At 55.7% G+C, this 8,634-nt stretch overlaps 1 protein-coding gene across 1 annotated transcript in view; it reads left to right on the top strand.

Moving 5' to 3' along the window:
* Nucleotides 1-2,704: 2,704 nt before the first annotated feature.
* The window catches only part of SMOX (spermine oxidase), a 36,131-nt gene continuing 30,201 nt past the window's right edge, over nt 2,705-8,634 (top strand). Inside the window, exon 1 of the mRNA XM_011217808.3 lies at nt 2,705-2,940. The gene's annotated coding sequence lies outside the window, so the exon portion shown is untranslated. The remainder of the gene's footprint in view (nt 2,941-8,634) is intronic.

An 8,634-nucleotide genomic window follows, 5' to 3' on the forward strand; every position in this document is an offset into this window, starting at 1 on the left:
TGGGGGCAGGGAGTTGAAGGGGAGGAAGAAGCTGGGGCGGGGGTCCTTCTATAGACCCTTGTCGCTCTCCTCTTTGTACAAAGGAGCCAGCTGAGAATTAAATGGTGTGGCTGGTGCTCTCAGAATGGAGAGCTGAGAGCCAGGGGACTTCAGCTCTGGGAAGGCCCTGGATAGAGGAACTGGTGACGGGCCAAGGGGACACTGTGAGGGGAGCGATGGAACTAGGGGCTGGGGGTTCAGACCTAGGGTCAGGCTGACATGACTAGGAAAGGCCTTGACCTGGGATAGGTGCAAGCAAGGGCAGTATTCTGGGTGGGAGAAATCAAGCAGAGCACAAGAGGCTGGGACCTGGTATACTCACTGGGTGCCACGCAATTGTCTAAAGGCTTTGCAAATATTAACCCCTTTCATCATCTTAACAGCTCTGTAAGGCAGGTCTTATTCCCATTTTACAGAAGGGAAGACTGAGGCACAGTCATGTAACTCAGTAGTGACAGAGTGAGGATTTGAACCCAGGGAGCCTGGCTCCAGAATCCGTGCCTTAAACCATTCCATTCTGCCACTTCGCCCATGCTGCTCAGACCTGCACCAGCTAAAGCTTCTTAACAAACAGAGGCTTCTTCCTGACTCCCCAGAGGTGCCTGGCCTTGGGGGCTGGGGAGGCAGGAAAGAAGTCCTACCTTCTAAGGTAGGAAAGGTCCTCACTCAGAGTAGGCAGCTGGGGTTCTCTGCTTCATGCCCCATTTTTTTTCCAGGAGGGGTTCCAGGCCCAGGCCGAGTAGCTGGGCGTCATGCAGACTGTGATTTTGGGGTGCTGTAGAGGTTAGATACAAAAACAGCTCCCTGCTTGGGATGCCATGAGAATGTCACCTCTCTGGGTTTAGCATTGCCTGTTGCCCTCTTCATCTGCCTCTGGAGAGCTCAAGAGGTCAGGCAGGGGCTCTGCAGATAACCTGTTTTGGATTGCTTCTAGAATGTTGTCAGGTGGAACTTCACACTTGGCCTTGGGGAGTGTGGATGGAGGTTTGAGCAGAGCTGGGGGCACAGGGAAAGGAGCCCTGAATAGGGCTTAATCCACATCACTACTGGTCCTGTCCTTACCTCTTTGTCTGTCTGTCTGTAAAATGGGATCGGAGAGACTTTTTCCTTGTCCCCCAGAGGTTGTGGAAGTTGGGAACTCCTTGAGGTTACATGCCTGAGTGCCTTCTTGCAGACCCAGCATAAAGGAGTGAGGACTTCCCATGAGGTGCCAGCCCCGAGGAACTGGGCCAGGAAGGAGGGAGGCGGGTGGAGGGTGTGGCAGCCCTGTCCTTCGAGGCTTTCCTGTTTGGTCATGAGGACGCCTCTGGGCAGGTGACTTGGCTTCCCCGGGGCCTGGCTGGCTAGCCGAATAAGGGTTGCTGACCATGTAGGGATGGAGTCTCTTTGCTCCAAATTCTGGGCCCCACAGATGAAGGGATCTGCTCGTCTATCTCAGCAGATCCTGCCAGTCTGCCGGGGAAAGAGGGAGGAAGAGTTGGTGGCATTCTTTTCATTTTGGGAAACTGAGGCACAGAGGAAGCACATAGCTGCCAGACGCTCACCAGGCCCATGGTTTTTGGGAACGCCCCTTCTCTGGCAGGGAGACTTGTCCATACGGAGTCCTTGTCTGCTGAGTTGGGGTGAAGACAGTGGCAGAGGCTGAGGCTGGCAGGCTGAGGCCGAGGGTGGACTTCCTCCTCGGTCGGACCTTGTTACCTGTGGTCAGCACCTGTGCCCCAGTCTCGTGCTCAGAGCCACTGGGAACACAGGATAAGATCTCCACTCTGCAGGAAATGACTGAGCCATGCCAGATGTGATACAAGGAGGTAGATTTCAGCCAGCTTCCTGGAGGAGATGATGCTTTGGAGGGTCTTGAAGCTCTGGGCAGCGTTAGCCAACGGAGGAGGAGATGGTATGCCCCAGGTGGAGGGGCAGCCCAAGCTTGGAGAACTGGGTGGAAGCCAGGTCAGGGAAGGCCTTAACTGCCAAGCTGCCGAGTCTAGACTTGATTCCCTAGGCCCTGGGGAGCCATGGAAGTTTATAGGCCTCAGGTGCGATGACTTGATGAGACCAGTGGTCTATAAAAGTGCTTCTCAAACTCTAGCCCATGGAGTCCCTCGGCATCTTGTTCAAATGTAGGCCCTAATCCAGTGGGTCTAGGCCCAAGCCTCTGCATCTCTCACACGCTCCTGGAGGGTGGGAAACTGCGGGTCCATGACCATGTTTGTGTGGTGAGGGTTGAGACTGGGCACTCAGGGCCCAGGCAGGCACAGGGACAGGTGCAGGTCAGGTGGGACCTAGAACAGGTAAAGGGGACCATCTTGGCTCCTGTGGACTGTGTGGGTGGGGGCGGGGGGGGGAAGCCATTCAGNAAGCATGCAGAGGGTGTGGGGTGCAGGGGCCGCTCTGCTGGGAGGTGGGGCCGGGTGGAGGGCCTCTGGGAGTCTGGGTGTCAGACCAGTAACATAGGCCTGATTTTCCCAGTACCTGACTGTGAGGAACTCTCAAGACCACGAGAGGGTGTCTTAGATGACTGCCCCAAGGCCGGGTGACACACGGCTGGCGTACAGGGCACCTTATCTTTGCCAACAGCTGAGCCCGGCCCTGCGGGTAGCCAATCTGGGGTGAGCACTCTTCCTCCAGCCAGGGCGGAGCCAAGAAGATTGGGGAAACAGCTGATTCCAGCCCCAGACATGCCATCCCCTCCTAAAAGTCCCCAAAGTCACCCCAGCCGCTGAGCTGTCACCCCCAGGGTGTGCAGCGTCCCTCACTCTGGCCTGTGAGAGTCCTTGCAGCTGGCACTGATGGTTACGTGAGCCGCCGTTGGGGTCCTATCCCACCTGGTGACCTCCCCACGTACCTGCAAGCGGGAAGGGCTGGATGCCGCCCTCTGCCCTGCCCCTGACTGCGCCACTACAGGCAAGTGTCCGCTCCCCTCTGAGGCCCTAGTTTCCTGTAAATTGAAGGACTCCAAGTGCCCTCCCTGGGGAGCGGGGCGGGGGTGGGGTGGGGTGGGAGCAAGAGGGTTACAGGGTTTGCTGGGTGGGGCCCGGCATCTTCTCAAATCGGCAGCCTCATATGTTTTAATTTTGGCTTAATATTAAAATTCAAGGCTAACGATGGAGTAGAAATTAGCAATTTGCCCCCAAAGCACTGTCCAGCTTGCTTTGGGGATTTCCCAGGCCCCTTGCTGTCCGGGCCCTACATGGCCCGGTGGGGTGGGAGGAGGATGGTATCTGATGGCCCCAGTCAGAGGAGGTCCCTCCAGATGCTGGCTTGAGGGTAGGCGGTCACTTCACCCAGAAGAAGGTGGAAGGGACAGACACTGAGGGCAGTGCCAAGAGGGACTCTCAGGCTGAGTTCCTTAAATGTCCCATATATGTCCTAACAGGATACTCCCCTGTGATCCCTGCCTGTCTGCCCTCTGCTGTGCCAGGCTGTTCTGAAGGGGTGGGAGGGGATAGGATTTCTCAAAGACTGTTCTGAGATACCCCAGGGGTTCCGGGACAGATAAGGGTAGAAACTGGCAAATTCTTTCCACCAGCCAGTGGGAGATTCAGAATGCATTTAAGAGAATTAAAGGTTCTGACAAGGCCTGCAGGAAAAAAAAGAAACTTTTTGGTGTTTCCTAAACTTATTTGACCACGAAAATCTCTTTTTGAGGAAGACTTCCTAATAATATGTCCTACTGACCAGGAAAACAGCCAGTGGGAAGGGCGGTTGTGGAAAGAGACCACAAACATAGGGCGATGGGTGGGCCTGGAAGTACCAGGTAGGGAAAGAAGTATGGATGGGTAGTTTTCTGGAGGAGGTGGGTTTGGTGGGTGGGTGCTATTTGGACCATCAGTGGAAGAAAAGGGCACTGTAGAGGGAGGGTGGGTCTGAAGGGGATCTGGGCCCAGAGCCAGCCCTGGCTTCTTGTGGCAACAGCTCTGCTCTGCTGCACTGGGTGGTTGAGGAAGGGACCTAGGAGGACCCTTGTGGTCGCCAGGCCTGGGTCTCTGTGATTCTGGGAGGGCCTCCCTCCACCCCTCCCTTGCCATATCCTTGCTCTCCCAGCTTTTCACCTCAGAGAGTGGGGTTGTGATCTCTGGGCAAGAAGTTACATTGCTCTGTGCCTCAGTTTCTTCATTCAGGCTGTGGGGATGATGTGACCTCCCTCGTAGGGCCATTGTGACACTCAAATACTGGTTGGCTGCTCTTTGTGTGATTGACGTGTCTGTAGGCAGTGTCTCGGGGGGGGGTACCCAGGGAAGGGGACAGCCGTCAGGGACATGAAGAGGTACAAAGGGCAGCAGAGAGCATGGCGAGGCTTCAGGTGGGGTCCTGATTAGACCAGAGGAGTAATCTTCTGTAGAGGGGAAGAAAGAGGGATGGCCCAGACCTGCTGTTTAGAGGACTGGCCGGCAGGGTGGGGAGATTTTGATAGAATGAGATGTCACAGGCTTAGTCTGGGTGTGGGAGTCAGGAGGTCCAGTGGGTGCACTCAGGAGATGGGGTGCCGAGGGCAGGGGGAAGGTGGCAGGGGCCTGCTTTGGGGAGCCATCGGAGGCCTTTGAGCAGGGTGGTGGTTTGATCAGAATGACGCTTTAGTGCGAAACATGGCCCGGGTGTGCCGAGATGGTGGGGTGGCGGTGCAGGACCCCCGCCCCCTTAAAATACACATTGGGCTTCCTCACAGAATAGCTGTGCCCCTTTCTGGCTCAAAGCACGGGGAGGGGACAGGTTGCTTATATGACCCTTCTGCTCAGAATCTCAGAGCTCTGAGTCATTTTCCCAAAAGGTTAAGAATCTCCCCCTGTCGCCTTCCTGGAAGGGGTGTTGCCAGTGCGGGAGGGGGAGGGGAGGGAGGGGGGGAGTCCCAGGGCCCCTGCTCCCTGCCTCTCCCTTTCTGCTCCCCCGGGGCCTGTGGGGACTGTCAGGGAGGCTCCCCGCTAAAAAAAAAAAAAAAAAAAAAAAAAAATCAGGGAGGCTACCCCGCTTCCCCCCTTGCCACACCTCATTTCCTCTGCGGTGTGAGGGCTCTTTGTTCGAAGCTCAGGTGGAGGAGCGGGGGTGTGGCCGGTCCAACAGTGACCCAGGAGAAGTGGCTGTGATGGTGCGCTGGGGCGGACGCGGTGACGAAGGCGCTCAGGGAGGCCCCTGGCGGAGGGTGCTCTGGGAGTTCCTCACCCAGCCCAGCGCCAGGCTCCTGTCCTCCTTCGCCCCGGCTCCTTCCTCCTCAAACAGGCGGGCACCAGGGCTTTTCCTGCTCTCTCTACATCAGAGGCTGAGAGGACGGAAGATGAAGAAATGCATTTGGGTTCCAGCCAGAGCAGGGCAGGCCTGGCTCCGGGGGGCGTGGAGGACCCCTGCCCCCTCACTCCAGATGCCTTTATCCTCTAGTTGCTTCTTGGGGGAGAATGTTCAGGAAGGTGTGATTTAAGACCACGGGAAGAAGCACTTGGAAATGATTTGTAATTTATTAGGACACAGAAGAAAGAACCCAGCCACCCTCTGCCAACTTTGGGCCAGGCCCTGGCAGACCCATAGCCCCTGTCCTCTCCACATGGCCCCACCCGACATGAGCTATTACCCCATTTCGCAGATGGAGACACTGGCAGTGCCAGCAAATGGCATGACTGGGTCTCAAAGCCAGGTTCTCGGACTTCTGGTCTGATGCCCTTTCTTTCCCTCCCAGCCCCCACAGAGCCTGTCCCCAAACCTGTAACCATGCCTCCCTACCCACAGCCAGACCTCCTACCCACAGCCAGACCTCCTGCCCAAGCCAGCCCAGCCCAACCCCCCAAACTCCAGACCCCAGGGAGGAGGGGCTGACGGGTCCTTCCTTCCGACTGGCCGAAAACGAGACCTCAAGTCAGCTAGATTTTAAGATGACTCAAGCAGGAGACACTCAGGATCACCAATGCGCAGACATGCTTAGGAAAGATTTTTAAATGAGGCTTTTAAATGTGAAACACAGAGATCCCTTTTACTCTTTTTTCGTATTTTAGAAAATTAAAAAATCATACACGTACACAATTAATGTGTATGATTAACTTTTGAGTTAATCTGGAAAGGTAACTCAAGAAAAGACAACGAACTTGACTCGTTCCTCGGTTTTACAAAAGAGTAGAGCCTGAGTGTTAAGATCTTACTAAGTGAATTCTGGAGCGCGTTATGCCAGACAGCAGATTGTGGAAGCTCTCTGAACCTCAGTTTTCCCCTCTGTAGAATGGGGATAATGATGTGAAAATCAACTCCATTCCACGGGAAATGCTCAGCGCTGTGCCCCGTACCTCACGTGTGCTCAGCAAAAGAAGTCCTAATGATGATGACAGAATTTATAAGAACAGATGTTTCTTGATTTCAAAAGCTGGTGAGTTATTAAGTCTGTCTTTGAACTCAACAAAAGGACTTGAAGAATATGTTTATTGTCCAAGCTCAGCGTCTTAACTCTGTAGGTGTTTTATGGATTAAATCATGGGCTCAGGGCCCGCATGTGCATTTTGAAATGAACACCATCGGCTTTCCAGACCTGGGTTCCAGCTCTTGCTGGGGCAGGGGTGGGGGGGTTTCTGCTTCAGGGCTGAACTTTATGGAGAGCCCTTTATTGGGTGATCCTGTGTTAGGACTCGTTAGGAGAGCACAGTTAAACTGCTCTGAAGTTACCAGGAAGGGGATTGTCTTGGGCTGGTGAGAAAGGACATGAGTGTCTAGAGGGAAGTATGAGTGAGTTGCTCCTAGAGTTTTCTTTTGCGCAGGCAAAAGCGATTAGACCCCTGTTTCTGTCCCTGTTTATGGAGGACAAAACCAAGGGCAAAGGGCTGTGGCCCGGTGCAGCGTAGTGCCTGGCAAGCCTTAAGCCAGCCCTCATGGGCCAGGGAGGCTAGGGTGGTGTGCAGCACGCCCTACCAGTGCCTTGGCTGGGAGGCAGGTGGCCTCCCAGTGGCAGCCCCAGGTTTTGGCAGTGCAGCTGGGCTGAGCCGCCAGGCTTAGGGATACCTCCTGCCAGCCCCGAGTGCTGGCACAATGTACTCAGTGTCAGTCTGTGGGGAGGGTAAGATAGGAGAAGTGCCAAGCCGAGGGCAGTCCTCAGGCCTGCTGCCTGGGGAGGCTGAGTGGGAGCCTGAGAACCCAGCCAGCATTGGGCAGAAAGAGATGAGCTCAGTGTTGTCAAGCCCCGCTCTGCCCCTCACTCTACCCGGGTGGCCTCCCTCCCATCTGTGAACCTTTCTGAGCCTGTTTCCTCATCTGTAAAATGGGTGGCAGGGTGTCGTATTAAAAGAGTGAGTGAGGGGCAAGTCCCCAGCGTGAGGCCTGGCCCACAAAGGGCTCCCTAAATACAAGTTTGCTATGGAGTGTATCTGGTGGCTGGGCTTTTTGAGGATGTTTTCTGTTTTTTTTCATTTCGGGATCCTGCATGCTACCTTTGCCCTGTGATAAACTCTGGTGTGTGGGGGCCACAGGAGAGGGAGCTTTGCCAGAAAAGAGTTTACAGTGTGGGGGGGGAATGGAGTCCTGCTAAGCATTTCAGGCCCCCACAAACACCACTGGGACCTGGCCAACCGTGGGCAGCCCTGCTCTGCCGTCCGGGCTGTGGTGCCTCTTTGTGGCCAGGGTGACCTGGGCGAGGCAGAGCGGGGACCCCGTGGCTCAGGAGAGAGGATGGGTTTGCAGGAGACCTCCCTCCTCCTGGGGATTGGAGCCCAAGCACAGACAGGCTTTGTGCAGTCACGAGGGGCTGGCCGGGGGGAACTGTGCCTGGGCTGAGTTTGTCTCCCAGCCTCGGTTCTTGTCAGTGGTTTTGAAAGAGTCAGTGGAAAGTGCTGACTGGGCTGTCCTCCTTCACCCCAGAACTGAGGCTGCCACGGCTCCTGGCAGGGAGAGGGGAGAAGCCCCGCAGGGAAGCCAGCTTGGCCTCCGGGCTTCGAGGGCCCCATCCACAGAATGGGTGGATCTCCGCGTGGGGGCCACTCACTCCGGTCAGGGGCTGCTGGGAGCTGGGATAGCCCCGGGGGTCCCCCCTCCTGCCTGAGGATCCTGCACCAAGTTCTTTGGTCTCAGTTTCTCGTCCTTCCTCCCGACAGGCTTGTCGTGAAGGCCAGAGGGGATGGCCAGCTCACACAGAACTTGTCGGGGTTGAAGGGGTCATGACTGGTCATCCCGATCCTGCCCTCCCGATCCTGCCCTCGCCCTCACAAGTCATCCCGATTCTGCCCTCGCCCTCACCCCCACATCCTGTCAGTCAGCAAGTCCCCAGGAGGTCACTACAGGACTCTCATCCTCTGCTCCCCTCCTTCCTGTCACTTCCTCTGCTCCAGTGTCACCTTATCAGCCAGACTGCCCCGACTTCCCCACACAGAGCAGCCGCCTCTCCCCTCATCCTGCTTTTGTGTGCTGGCACTTGTCACTCCTGACCTGTTAGATCCTTTGGGGGTGTTGGTGGTGGTGGAGGCTTCTGGCTGCATCCCGAGTACTTGCCACAGGGTAGCACTCGCTAAACATTTTTGTTGCTGTAGTTGTCCTTACTGTTTCTTTTCTTTTTTTTTCTTTTTAAGATTTTTATTTATTTATTCGACGGAGAGAGAGACAGCCAGCGAGAGAGGGAACACAAGCAGGGGGAGTGGGAGA

Source organism: Ailuropoda melanoleuca, chromosome 13, assembly GCF_002007445.2.
Source record: "Ailuropoda melanoleuca isolate Jingjing chromosome 13, ASM200744v2, whole genome shotgun sequence".
Taxonomy (NCBI): Eukaryota; Metazoa; Chordata; class Mammalia; order Carnivora; family Ursidae; genus Ailuropoda; species Ailuropoda melanoleuca.